The following is a 14930-nucleotide window of genomic DNA, read 5'->3' on the forward strand; positions in this document are numbered from 1 at the left end:
AGAAATGTAAAAACCATTCCTAGCTCAAGAGCCATACAACGATGGCCAAATCCAGCACAAGGCCCATCTAAAGCCTTGAATAGATTCCAGTGAAATAATTTTCACAAGAACACATCACAGGTGAGCTGTTTACCTCATACTGCCTGGTTGTCCTATCATTCATGATGCCAAGATGGAGCACTATGTGAAGAAAAACCCCTCCCATTGTAAAGCTGTGTCTTTCTCCTTGTAATCATCAAATAATCTGTGGGCTGATATGTCCAGTTCTCCATCTACTGTTCACCTAATAGTTTTATCACCTATAGATGATTTTTGCCTGAATCAGTTATTTTATTAGGAGTTGAAATAGTTATTCTCTGATTATATCATTACTTCTATAAATACAAGCAGACCTTGTTATGTAAAGAAGAGCATACCCTCACCACCTAGAGTTATTTGGTTATCTTAAAAAAAAAATGGGAGCTCCTGGAAGCATGCTTCATTTTTTCTTTTTATCAATATTTAGAGTAACGAGTTGATATTTAAGTAATTTTTAGTGCTAACAACTGTAGAGGAAGCTTTCTCTTTTCTATTATTATATCACAGACTTTGGAGTTTTCATTTGTCATATTCATGCATTTAAATCAATTGCAGCCAACTGTCCAACTGTTCCACCTTTGGCCCATTAGAGTCCCTTCCAACTGGTTTCTCTGTCCTTTTGACACAATTCCATTAGTTCGTCTGTTTTAAACTGCAGTATAATTATTCCATTAGATTATAATAGTGTTCTTGTTTCTGGTACAAGATAATGTGTCAGGCTCACCCTATCAAGTTCCTGTTTCAGACCTAAAATTAGTCATTTCTCCAGGGAGCCCCAGTTATTTAGAAATTAAAATATGGGCACTGGGGGTGCTCATTACTACTTGTATTTCATTGCTTCTAGGCCCTTTGAGGACAGAACTAAGAAGAAAAAGATATATGAACTGCACTTCTATATTCTGATTTTGGTTTGCCTATCCATCCTAACCTCTTCTGACCTCTCTCTCATTGCTTGCCTGCTTCTTCACAGCTGCTCCTCATACCCATTCCCTTGCTTACATCATACTTGCTATAATTACTGAAGCCTCTCTTGCTAAATACTAAGGTGCTACTATTTTTGTCCTTGGGTTGTATGACATTGCATGACTTTGACCATGAATCTCAGTAGACAAAAATGAAGGGATATCGCCATTAAAATAATGTGTCTGCCAGCTGCAGTGGTGCACACCTGTAGTCCCAGCTACTTGGGAGGCTGCGGCTGGGGGATCTGTTGAGCCCAGGACTTCCAAGCCAGCCTGGGCAACACAAAGAGATGAGACACCAAGACTCCATCTCAAAAAACCAAACTAACAAAAAACAACGTGTAGCAAGATTTAGCTGCTGAGCACTAATGATACAATGCCACATCTCTGTTACCTATGAAATCAGGAAAAATTTCTTTTTAAATTAAATTTTCTGTTTTCTGGATCATCAAATTTTGTAACTTTCTGCATACAGAAAAGTTATTATAGGCACTGCAGATATAAATAACTAAAACACAATCTCTAACTTCATAGTCCTTTCACCTTTAATATCCAGGTGATGAGATACAATATGAGTAACAGTACATGAGAGTCAGAGGATGAAAAGAAATATAAATAAATGAGTAACAGTACAAATGCAGTTACAATTTACTAAGCCAGATAAAGACTTTTTTTTTTTAAGAGACAGGATCTCACTATGCTGCCCGGGTTGGAGTGGAGTGGCTATTCATAGGCACAATCACGCTACTAATCAGTATGCAAGTTTTGACCTTCTGTTTCTAACCTAGGCTGGTTCACCTCACCTTAAGCAAGCTGGTGGTCCCCCACTCCTGAGAGGTCACCATATTAATGCTGTGGACACAAGACATTATATGTAGTCTACAACCATAACAACCTCACAAGGTATATAGCATAATTTATTTATTTTTTTTTAACAGTTCCTATTTTCCAGATGAGGAAAATGTGCAACTGCAAACTACCTGAACCTCAATCAATATAACCGATAATCAACACAGTCAAAATAAACCCAGGTTCATCTAGTGCCAAAACCTGCATTCATTTCACTGTAGCATACGGCCTCCTAGAAAGAGTGATGGATGAAATATATCCTCACTTCAAGATTTAAGGTTTTTGCTTTCATTCCACACAATCTCTTTCTCAGACACTGACTGTGCTACTTAGGTGGAAGAAAGGCTTACCTGAAAGGTTCCTCCAGTGCCTTGGAACTCTCAGATTCTAACAGGGAATCTGAAAGAGTTCGTTTTGTTCAATTTCCTTACCAATGAAGGAATTAACTTGTAACATTGGCTACTGATGCTAAATTAGGCAAGAACAGCTGTCTCCAATTCTGGTTTCACATTAGAATGGTAATTCTCATCTTTGCATACACATTATAATCACCTGCTTTTAAAAATCTAGATGCCCAGATCACATCCCAGAGCAGTTAAATCAAATCTCTGAGGGTGGGACTCAGACATCAGTAGCCAGCGCAAAAGCTGCCCAGGTGATTCTAATATGCAATCAGGGATGAGAATTACAGCTTTAGAATACAGGAATAGCATTTACTAAATGACTTTGACAGATTGAGGGTGGGGAGGAGAAGGTTCCTATCCAAAAAGATGAAACCAAAGGAAATGGGTAGATATAAACAACAATCTGAAGTAAGAAAGAATCAAGCATGGAAACAGGTGTTTGTATATAGTCCCCATTTCGAAAAAAAGTTCAAGAAAAGCAGACTACTCTTAATTTCACCTAATTTAGGTTAAGTTAGAATTCTCAGCTGTTGGCTCCACAGCCTATACTCTATTAAATCATACTGCTTTCTACTAATACTAGCTATCACTAATTGAGCAACTATTATAGGGCAAAGCTTGACATATATATATATATATACATATATATATATACACACACACACATACATATAGATATATATATATATATTTTTTTTTTTTTTTTGAGATAGGGTCTCACTCGGTCACCCAGGCTGGAGTACAGTGGTGCAATCATAGCTTACTGCAACCTCGAACTCTTGCCTCAGTCACCCAAGTAGCTACAACTACAGGCCCATGCCACCATGCCCAGCTAATTTTTAAAAATTTTTTGTAGAGACTGGCCTTGCTACACTGCCCAGGCTGTTCTCAAACTCCTGGGCTCAACCAATCTTCCTGCCTTGAGATATATTTTCATTTAGTCTTCAAACACTTCATGAAGCAGGTCTCTATTTTACAAATGATACATAAAAAGACACAAAATAACTTACATTTATTTCTAAACAAGTCATCTGGACCAGTGGCTCCCAACTTATAAACCATGAATCCTTTGGGGACACTGAGTTGCTTTAAGAGCACTGCCTGTATACTGAACACATCATGTTGATTCATGGTGTTGGGATTATAGAATGTAAATCCTTCTAAAAGTATTACCCAATCCCTGAGTTGTTTTATAAATCTGCTGATACTAAAACAACATCTCTTACCATGTGAAGGTCTGCAATTTGTTTTTTTACATTCTAAAAAGGAGTCCTCTTGTGGAGAAACCCTCATTCATTGTTGGTAGAAATATAAACTGGTACAAGAAATATAAACTGGTACAAACAATACAAACTGGTACAAGCTTCTTTGAAAATCAGTTTGGTGCTCGCTTCGGCAGCACATATACTAAAAATTGGAACAATACAGAGAAGAGTAGCATGGCCCCTGCGCAAGGATGACACGCAAATTCGTGAAGCGTTCCATATTTAAAAAAAAAAAAGAAAATCAGTTTGGCAGTTTCTTAAAAAGTTACATAGAGGCCTGGTATGGTGGTTCATACCTATAATCCCAGCGCTTTGGGAGGCTAAGGTGGCCAAACTGCTTGAGCCCAGGAGTTCAACACCAGCCTGGGCAACATAGCAAAACTGTCTCTACAAAAAATACAAAACTTAGCTGGGGATGGTGGCACATGCTTGTAGTCCCAGCTACTTGGGAGGCTGAGGTGGGAGAATCACCAGAGCAGTGAGCCATGATCACACCACTGTATTCAAGCATGACTGACAGAGACCCTATCTAAAAAAAAAAAAAAAAAAAGTTACACAGACACACTATATAGCAATTCCACTCCTAAATATCTACTCAAATGAAATTAAATTGTTAAAGACTTGTACATGCATGTTCATAACAGCACTATTTATAATAGTTGAAAATTGGAAACAATCCAAATCTCCATTAACTGGTTATGGATATACAAAATGCAGTATATTCACACAATGGAATACTAAAAAAGGAACTACTATGTGCTATAACATGAGTGAACCTCACAAACATTATGCTAAGTGAAAGAAGCCAGACACAAAAACTATACATTGTCTGATTCCATTTATATGAAATATCCAGAAAAGGAAAATCAGTTAGACAGAAAGCAGATCAGTGTTTTCCTAGGGCTGAGGATGGGGACAGGAGTGAGGACTGACTGCAGAAAGATATGAGGGAAGTTTTTGGGGTAACAGAAATGTTCTAAAATTGCTTTATGGTGATAGGTGCACAACTCTATACATATACTAAAAACGGAATTATATATTTACAGTGGGTGAATTTTATAAACTGTAAATTATGCTTCAATAAGGCTGTTTCAAAATATTGTAGAAGGTCGTTCGATTAGGTCTTAAAAAGGGGGTTCCTTACACTGAAAAACTGGGAACCAGTGATTTAGACAATGGAAAAGGAATTCAGCAAGAATGAGTATATATTAAGCTAAATTAAGTAATTCTCTGGGTGGGTTAAACCCTTTAGTAAATAGTCAAGTTTGCTATACATTTGTACCACAGAAGTAAGTAACATATGCTTAGCTGGCTTGTGAATCTCGTTGTAATAAATATGAAGTTTCCAGATAAGGTGCTCAGCCCTGGGAGGGGACAGTGCCCTGAGTGCACAGTCCTTGACTCAACAGAGTCAAATAGATGAATTAACCATAAGAGATGACAGAATGTAAACAACAAAAGAAAGGTACTAAAGCACTCTAGTTGGTCAGTATGAGAGATCAAAGCTGGTGGGAGAGGAACAGCTAAGTTCTCCTGAAGGAAGTAGCAACTGTGCTTGGCTTTCAGGACTGGGGAAATTCCAACGGGTCGTACAAGTAGAAAGCAAGGGAGACAGGGTTGGAAATGTGTGCTAGGTCCAGAAGGTACAGGGCTTTGAATGCCACGCCCTTTCTTAACTATTTGTTATGCAAAGGAGGTCCCCTAAAGGCAGTGAGAGTTGTTAGAGCTCCCAAGGAGGAAGTGTCTGACAATGGGAAAAAATGGAGGATCAGAGCTTAAAGGCAGGAAGATGTTTCAGGTTACTGCAAAAGTTAAAGAAGCTTTAACAAGGCAAGTGGCAGTGGGAAGGGAAAGGAAGGGGCAGACTCGCAATTCTCTGGTCCTGGGGCAAGGGAGGGAAGATGCATTTTGAATTACATGTCCTCTCTTAAGGGCTTCAGCTTTGTCTTTCCCTGACTGTCTGTCTCCCACTGACAGTTAAAAGTCCATAACCAGTATCTTTAGAAGGCTGTATTTTCAGAAGACATGTTTTCACTCATTTTTTTTTCAAAGGATTCTATTGGGTAAATAAATTCCTTTCATTTTAGGGAATTACCATGACATACAAAGAATGCTTTTCATTTTTAAATTATTTCTTAGAGATGTTGGGGGCAGGTGGGGGGGGGTGGGGGGGGGGCAACCATGTTGCCCAGGCTGGTGTTGAACTTCTGGGCTCAATCCTCTCACCTTGGCCTCCCAAGTGTTGAGATTACAGGTGTAAGCCACCACGCCCAGGCAAGAATTTTTTTTTAATTCAAATTCTGCCAGTTTTCAAAACGGATTTTACTTTTCAAAGATGCCTCAACCTGATGCTACATTACATTTTAATTTGGTTTTTGAGGAATCATTCAAATACTAAGTAGAATGCAAGACTTCGAGGTGACTTGAAATAACTGGTAGGTAGGGTCTAGCCAGGGTTCCTTTTAAAAACTGAAGTTCCTCTTTCATAATAGATATCTGTCTGCTAGGCTTTTAAGTAAACAGACTACATAAAACAAAACACAATTGTTTAAGTAAACAGAATTATTTTTACTGCAAAGATTTTACACCCTGTTTTTCAAAGATATTTTTTATAACACACATTTACATAAACCACAGTTTCAGTGGCTGTGACCTTAGATGAGTCACATCCTCCTAGGGCCTAAGCAGTTTCTTCAACTGTGAGATCAAAGGGTCAGACTAGACAGGAACGAAATAACATGAGTTGATCTTGCCCTTCAACAACTGTAACGTGGGGGTTCACACCATCTTAAAACATTATGCTAGAAATCTAAAGTCAAATTAGTTATTACCTACATTTCAGTCTTCAGAACAATTATTGGGGATAAAAACTGGTTAAAGACAGAGTTTTATGCTGCAATTCATGCTGTCTAAAACCTTTCAGAAAAAGAAATGTAATCATGTGACAGTAAATGACAATAAAATTTAGACCACAAGCTTTATAATTTTTTTTTTTTTTTTTTTTTTTGAGATGGAGTCTTGCTCTGTAGCCCAGGCTGCAGTGCAGTGGCGTGATCTTGGCTCACTGCAACCTCCGCCTCTCAGGTTTAAGCAATTCTCTTGCCTCAGTTTCCTGAGTAGCTGGGACTACAGGCATCTGCCACCATGTCCAGCTAATTTTTTTTTGTACTTTTAGTAGAGACAGGGTTTCGCCATGTTGGCCAGGCTGGTCTTGAACTCCTGACCTTAGGTGATCCACCCGCCTTGGCCTCCCAAAGTGCTGGGATTACAGGTTTGAGCCACTGCGCCTATCTCACAGGCTTTATAATTTAGATAAATTAAGAGTTTGACAAAAAGCATTCCCAAATGTCCCTACCATTGAAGGCAATGTCAAGGATAACGATATTCCATGTACAGCCCACCCTATAGGAGGTAGAGTGCTGGTGTGTGTTGGGAATGAGCTGGCCACAGTATAGCAGGTCTTATATTCATATTTTATAATCTGTTAGTTCCATTTCTGCAGAATAATAATGAAATAAATGCTTTCCCCTTCCTTTCCCTTCCTTCTAAAAAAAAAAAAAGTAAAAATAAGACAAAAGATATATAATGGAATAAAGGTTCTAAGTGGCGGACTGTTTGAGGAAATATCTCATGTCTTTAATTCATACATGAGAACACATAGAATTGGTATTACTTAGAGCTTATCATTAATGTAAAGGGAAAGACATATGCGAAAACATCTCTGACATCATAGTTACGTCTTGCCTGCACTCTGAGTCTGACCAGAAACATGTCATAGGAGGAGGAATAACTGTTATCCATGGCAACATCACCAGACCAGGACAATGTGAAAAGCTGTAACCTAGCAACTGATGATGAGAGGTGTGTATAGGGGGAATTCTTCCAGCTCTGCAAATGACAAACATGCAACACTGAAGGCAACTAATCATACCAGGGCAATGGGGAAAATCTGACTTATTTATGGAGAATTAGAGAATGTCAGCCTCATAAAACCTTAGTACTATGATTCATAATTTTAAACAGGAAAAGCACATAAACACCTCCTCACTCCCCACACTGTCAGTCATGTGCAGGGAAAGCACCTTATGTGTCATGACTGGAATGGAAAATAAATTTTGTTGTGGCACCAACCATCTCAACCTCCATTTCTCATTACACAGAGGAGTAAATCTGGGTGACAGGAGAAGCCGTTCCTGGTCCCAGAGAAGAAAGATTATGTTCTGCGTGCAAAGAAAGCAGCATTACAAAGCTACCAGACATGATATACCACATCATGGGAGAACATCCCCTGAATAATTTTCTTTCCAATAGAGGTCGCATATATACATGTGGACATTTAAGAGTGAGTGAACGAATCACCTTTTTCATTCTCCTTGTTTTACTGACAGAAATTGAAACTCAGAGTGAGGTCAGAAAGTTACTGATAGAACATGGGCTAGAACCTAGGTCTTCTGTTTTCCAGGCCAATTCTTTCAATTAAAACACAATGCTACTTTTCCTCATGTTTAAATAGAAATGTTGTTTGGGCTTCATGAGAATGAGAAAGAAACACCTATTATGTAAAGCCATTGAGAGCTTAGGGTTTATCTATTATAACAGTTAATATTATTCTACCTAATATAACTATGAAAAGGTCTATCCCACCATAAGGTAATCTCTGAAAAAGATACTTTTTTAATTTTGGGGATTCTGGATCAAGTTATAACTTCAAAGGAATTTACCCAACTCTGTGATTATCAAAGATATTACTTGAGTACAAAAAGACCAAATAGCTTCTCTATTTGGGATAGAATAGTGAATGTGTACCAAAAAGGGAGATACTGTTACAACTATATCTACCTTGGAATCCTACCTAGTTAGAATTGGAAGAATCTTAGCAATCAGCCACTCTAATCTTTTCAGAAAATTGAAGCACAGAAAAGGAGAGTCCAGACTCTTTCTACTGACTCCATTATGGGGGACACTGGCTAGTTGTTCACCAACCCATTTCTTCTCCTCCCTGGGCACAAAGCTGGTCTACAGTTCCCAGGTTTTCTTGTAACTGAGTATGGCCATGTGACTGAGCTCTGACGAGTAAATAAGCGGAAGCAACAGGCACCATTTCCAGGTATGGACCACAGAAATCTTCCAGGTTCTTTTCCTTCTGCTACGACCTTAGAAGTCACTTGTTGAAAATAGCTGAGTCACAAGATGGAAGTAGATAGCTGGAGGAGAACTGAATCACTGCCTGAATTGAGAGCCACTGACTGCTCAGGAATACCAGCTTTTAACTCCTGTTAGGCTACTAAAATTTGGTGATTGATCTGTCACAACTTCAGTATTAATGAATAAAACTGTAACTAGGGTTACTCCTCTACAAATAATGAATACCACCCCTTTTTTTCTCAATCAGTATAATATTATTCCAAAGAGATGGCTTGTTTTACTTGTTGAGCCAGTAACAGCCCCACTGGATGCAGCAGAGGACTGGGACTGCAGACTTGGGCAAATCTCTTAACTTCCCCAGGGCTCAGCTTACGTTAACTAGTCATAGATTAGTGACTGCAGCAGATTATTTTTTTTTAATACACAGATTTTAAAAAACCACTTTTTCCCTCAAATAAAATATTATGCAGAACTTCAATATATAAACATTAAAATGCTCAGGTTGAGGTGAAAATGGGGAAGGGGACAGGAATCCACCAGATTAAGGACCCCTTCAGCCCTTCCTTGAAGCTATTCCTGAGGCACCTCTTAGAGACCTATGGCTCCTCAGAATATAGTTTGAGAACCGCTGATTTAAACTAATGGTTTTCCAAATTAAGTGGGATTTTTTTGTTGGCAACCACAGCCCTTTTCTATATGAAATCTTATGTGAAGCCTCAATAAACAGAAAAGATACAGTAATCTTTTATTAAATATTTTATAAATTTAAATGAATAAAATTTATAAACTCAATAAGAACCATTAGACCTTTTCAAAATAATTTGAAATTGGAGAATACAAATGATAGTGGCAATCTTACTCAGTATCGATAATTTGTTAATTTGGTTGATTTCAAATACTGAAAACAAATTGTTTTTTCACCCCCTGAAGCAGTTACAAATGCGACTGGTTTTACACAGCCCACCTTACAACTGCATAATACTCTTTAGTTAATAGAAGTGGCAAGGAGACCGTAGGCTGGCATCTCCACACATGCAGGCAAAGCTGGCAGCACGGTCTTAGGCACTGGTGGTCTCGCATGTGTTCAATGTGACATCTATCTCAACAGAGTCCATGATGACTATTTTGGTAATGGTTCTTTGGAGTGTTACAAATTTTAAAAACACATTCAAATTTGCAGAATCACTTAAGAGAAAACATTTCACAAACTACTGGTCCAGATAGACCAGAAGTTCTCTTTTAGCTCTAAAAAACATGATAGCACTGGACTCTTAGCCAATGAAGAGAAATGAAGAAGATGCTATCGGTGTCAAAACATTACTTGCTTTTCTGTTGATGATTCATTCACTAGATATTTTGTTTTTCAAAGTAACAATACTTGGGAACCAGAACTATGGGCTAACTAGCGTAAGTAACAAAATAGTGTATAATTTGCTGCCAATTTTGTCTGCCTGTTAACTCCAACCTTCCTAACATCTGCAACCTTCCTACTATTTGCCGAGTACAAAATTTGGGGGCCTCATCTCCTATCAGGCAAGGGGAACTCATTTAAACTCTGTTTTTATCTCTCCTACACAATATATCAAGCTATCTACAGGGACTGAAGGAATCCAGATTTCAACATTAAAAAAAAAAAAGACTAACTGCCACTTTAAGCCAAATCTAGCAGCATTAAAAAGATCTACCCCTACAGTAATTAATCTGAATCTTGGGCCTTACAACCTCCAAAATTTAGCCCCAATATGCTAGAACTTTAGGCTTTCCTCTTTTGAAAAAGAAAATCAGAACTAGATACTTGTACCCACACAACCAACCTGAAGACTCTTGAATTAGGCATGGCTCTCTGGGTAAATAATTAAGATAGGCTCAACTAATCAATACAAGAAGCTACCAATAAAAACACCCTTATGCTGGAAGAATAAGCAATCACCACCCTAATGTGTTTAACCTACTAATTAGCAACCATACAACCTGGAAACGCTGGAAAAATCTGTCTTCACAGAGGAGAGTGCCTATGCAAAAAGCCCTTTGCTGTTTTAGCTGAAGTGATCTTCTCAGCATACCATTTTTCAATCCTTCTAGTACATCCTTAATATAACAGACAAAAGTTAATAATAATAAAAAAAAACCTTAGGGTTCATTTTACCTAGTGATGTAAAAGGGATCCAAAACAATACCACCCAGCAAATAGCAACCAAAAAGTCAACTAAATCAATGAGACAGAAATACACGTGAAGCGATGTTTTTATTTCCAATTGACTGCCCATCCTGGAAAATGTACAAAAACCAATCCTCAAGCCAGTGGTTAACACGTAAACTTTGCAAGGCCTTTAGCAAGTCACCAAACTTCTGTCTGACTTCAGTTTCCTTATCGGCCAAATAAAGAGTAATTATTGGCTGGGTACAGTGGTTCACACCCGTAATCCCAGCATTTTGGGAGGCTGAGGCAGGCACACCGCTTGAGCCCAGGAGTTCAAGACCAGCCCAAGCAACATGGTGAAACTCATCTCTACAAAAAATATAAAAAATTAGCCAAGTGTGGTGGCGTGCACCTGTATTCCCAGCCACCTGGGAGGCTGAGGTGGGAGGATCACCTGGGCCTGGGAGGTCAAGGCCATAGTAAGCCATGATGGTGCTGCTGCACTCCAGCCTGGGCAACAGAGTGAGATCCTGTCTCAAAAAAAAAGAAAGCGCAATTACCACTACTTCCATCACAGGCAAGAATGGGATCAGAGGAGATCATACATGAGAACGTCCTTTGGAAATTTAAATTACTGTTATTTGGTTAAGAAATTATCTTGTTTTTATGACTTCTTTCAAGAATAGGCTGACTAAAAATTGCCACATAGCCTCTGTAAATGAAGCAAACTTTTAAGAAAAAAAAAATACAGCCCCCACCTCAAAAGGAACAAAAGCCTATTCAGCAATTAAAACTACTTCTGATGAGCAGCTATTGTTCACTGTAAAGTGTCCTAGAAACAAGGATGGTTCTGCATCACCCAACAGAAGCAGAGTGGCAGTGACACTTATGGACACTATATTAATGTCTTTAACTCCAAGAAAGGAACCTGGGAGAAATTTGCTTCAAGAAGTGTGCCAGGCTCAGAGCTGCTAATCCAAAATGAGCTGTTTAAAGAACAAGGATCTGTTTACTCTTCAGAGAAAAAATAGTCTTTTCAGGGAAGATTAGTTTCAGCTAGTATGCAAACTGTATTCTTTGTGTGTGGATAAGGCATTAAAGGCTGACTGAGGAAAACAGTTCCAAACAGGAACAGACAAAACACCTGTTTGCATTAACTTCCTCCTACACATCTTACCTCACAGACATGAACTCAGAAGATGGTTCTTGTAGGAGCTGAGAGTGTGTAGGTAGGGGTTGGGGGACACTCTTCTGAATTCAGCTTCAGTCACTGCGAATGAGGAAATTCCTGGGTGACGTCATGAAAGGTACTAGAACAGGGTCTCAGGTCATGAGAGAGCTCAGATGGCTGTGGAAATTTAACTCAGTATTTCACCTCAATACAATAGAATTCTCACTGTTCTACTTATGTGAGACTAATATGGATATGTAAAGGGCATCTCAATCTTAATTATCCACACAGTCCAAGATGAATGATTTGACTTTATATTCCAGCCTATCCCTCTTTCCTTCCTCTAGCCTTTGGTCTCTCAAGTTAATGATGCTACTATTCCTCCAGTAGCTCAAGACAAAAACCTAGGAGTCACTTTTGATTATTTTTTTCTTTAACCTTCCTTCCCACAACCATCTGTTCCATTAGTAAGTCTTGTTGGTTCTACCTTCAAGACATATATCCAACCTAACCCTCTTCAACACCTCCATAATCAAAGCTACCATCAACTCTACCTGGGGAGTCGTTTCTTCATCCATCTCTATGCCTGCATCCTCAGCCCCTATAATCCATCTTCCCAGAGTAAGTAGAGTAATCTTTTAAAAGTTGTTATCAATCAGGTCATGATGCTCCCCTGCCGAAAACATACCTCTGGCTTCCCACACCCTGAATAAAATCCCCAGTGGCTGGCAAGGCCTTATGAGATCTGGCTGCCAATTACCTCTCTGATCTCCTCTCCTAACCCTTCCCAAGCTGACCACACCCTAGTCACATCAGCCTTCTTTCCACTGTTTCTAGGCTTTTACATGTTGTTTTCTCTGCCAGGAACACTCTTTTGCTCCTTTTTATCCTGCTCAAACTTCACCTCCCCAAAGGTTCCATCTTGAGAATCCTATCAAAAACTGAGTTGTCTCTACAGCTACCACTTTCTCCTCCTTACCTGGCTTTATTTTATTCATAGTACTACCACTAGCTGATTGGTCTATGTATTTCCTTCTTTATCGTCAACTTCCTGCATTATTTTTGGACACAGAATTCACCCTGTTCACTGCAGTATTGCTGTCACTCAGAACAGTGATTTCACACATAGTAGGTGCACATTATAAATATCTGTCGAATGATTTTTAAAAAATTAACCTAAAGATATATACATAAAACAATGTATATATCTTTGTTAATTTAAATTATATAACATAAAGATAACTACATAAAACAAATATGTCTTGCTTAACAATTATAAAGCAAACACCCACGTAATTCCCACCAAGGTCAAGAAACAGAACACTGATAGCTTTCCAGAAGCCTCCTCTCCAAGCACCATTCCATGATAACAGCCATCCTGCCCCCCCACCACACACATTCCCCAGGTAACCATTATCTTGACTTTTGTGATGATAATTACCTCAGTTTTCTTTATAGTTGTATTACGTACGCATACAGAATGATAGGTTTTGCAGTCTTAATGAAGGTAGATATGAGGAGAGTACAGACTATTTAAATATTCTTGGAGGCAAGATGATAGTATCTATTACAAATTGAAACGTACATACCTTTTGACCTAGCCAACCTGTTTGTAGGAATCCATCCTAGAGAAATGTTAAGAGTGCAAAAATATATGAACAAGGATGTTCACTGAAGAAGTGTCTGTAACACTAAATCATTGTAACCAACACATATGCCCTTCAATAGCATGGCTGTTACACTAACCATGGTACCTCCATATATGCTATATGGACTACTATATACAACCATTTAAAATGCCTTTTAAAGAAGTCCAAGATATAGTAAGAGAAAAAAAATTAACAAAACCATTTGGTTTAAAATGAAAGTAAAAATGGCTGGGCGTGGTGGCTCACACCTGTAATACCAGCACTTTGAGAGGTGGAGGCAGGAGGATCACCTAAAGTCAGGAATTTGAGACCAGCCTGCCAATACGGCGAAATACCATCTCTACTAGAAATATAAAAATTAGCCAAGCATGGTGGCACTTGCCTGTAATCCCAGCTACTTGGGAGGCTGAGACACGAGGATCATTTGAACCCAGGAGGTGGAGGTTGCAGTGAGCCGAGATTGTGCCACTACACTCCAGCCACTGCACTCTGGGAGACAGAACAAGACTCTGTCTCAAAAGCAAACTAAAAGGAAGCAAAATAAGTAGAAAAGTTATGTACAACATATGTGTGTCTGTATCACATATGAAAAAATACAAAAAAAATTAACACCAAACTGTGACTAGTATTTTCTTTGGAAGAGGATCATGGGAGATTTTCACTGTTTACACTGAACATTTCTCAATTGTCTCAATATTATTTTACAGTGAACATGAATTCTTTCACCATCAGGAAAAACAATAAACATTTTTTAAATTTAAAAATCCATAAAACTTAGGATAGAGGCAAAACTAGAATTTCTGAATATCTAAATATTAAGGAATATTCAGTAAAGCTAAGTTCTTTAAGAAGCCAATCCTATCCTAGCCAGATAAACCAAAGTTCATAAAAAGAACACCCCACTGGGAGCCAATCTTTCATAGACATAGATTTCAAACTTCCTGGCTTCACCTGAACTATAATGGATCTTTGTTTCTTTATTTCAATAGTCTTTCCTTCACCAGTCTTTATATTCCTGCAGGTATCTCTTGGTCTAATCCCTTCTAGTTTAAAGCACAATCTTTGGATTCTCCTGGCCTTGGACCTAGGCCTAACTTCCTGTTGAATGTTCTTTATTGCCTCCCTCTCTCAGTGGTTCTACAGTAGAAATCCTTCTTGGCTTCATTCAGCCTTTGAAACAGCCCTTTTTGTACACTGCTCCCAATACAGCTTTTCCCTTTGGGTATTAGGTAGTAATACCAAATGCCACAGTAACGAGGCTCATGAC

General features: G+C 38.6%; 1 protein-coding gene and 1 non-coding gene across 4 annotated transcripts in view; one reads left to right on the forward strand and one right to left on the reverse strand.

Moving 5' to 3' along the window:
- BICDL1 (BICD family like cargo adaptor 1) overlaps positions 1-14930 on the reverse strand; it is a 107548-nt gene that overhangs the window by 77521 nt on the left and 15097 nt on the right. The gene's annotated exons all lie outside the window — the stretch shown is intronic.
- Positions 3677-3784, forward strand: LOC135276306 (U6 spliceosomal RNA). Its single transcript, XR_010343874.1, has one exon. It is a non-coding gene; the product is annotated as a U6 spliceosomal RNA (small nuclear RNA).

Source organism: Aotus nancymaae, unplaced genomic scaffold (assembly GCF_030222135.1).
Source record: "Aotus nancymaae isolate 86718 unplaced genomic scaffold, 86718_ANA_hifiasm-v0.15.2.pri h1tg000021l, whole genome shotgun sequence".
Classification (NCBI taxonomy): domain Eukaryota; kingdom Metazoa; phylum Chordata; class Mammalia; order Primates; family Aotidae; genus Aotus; species Aotus nancymaae.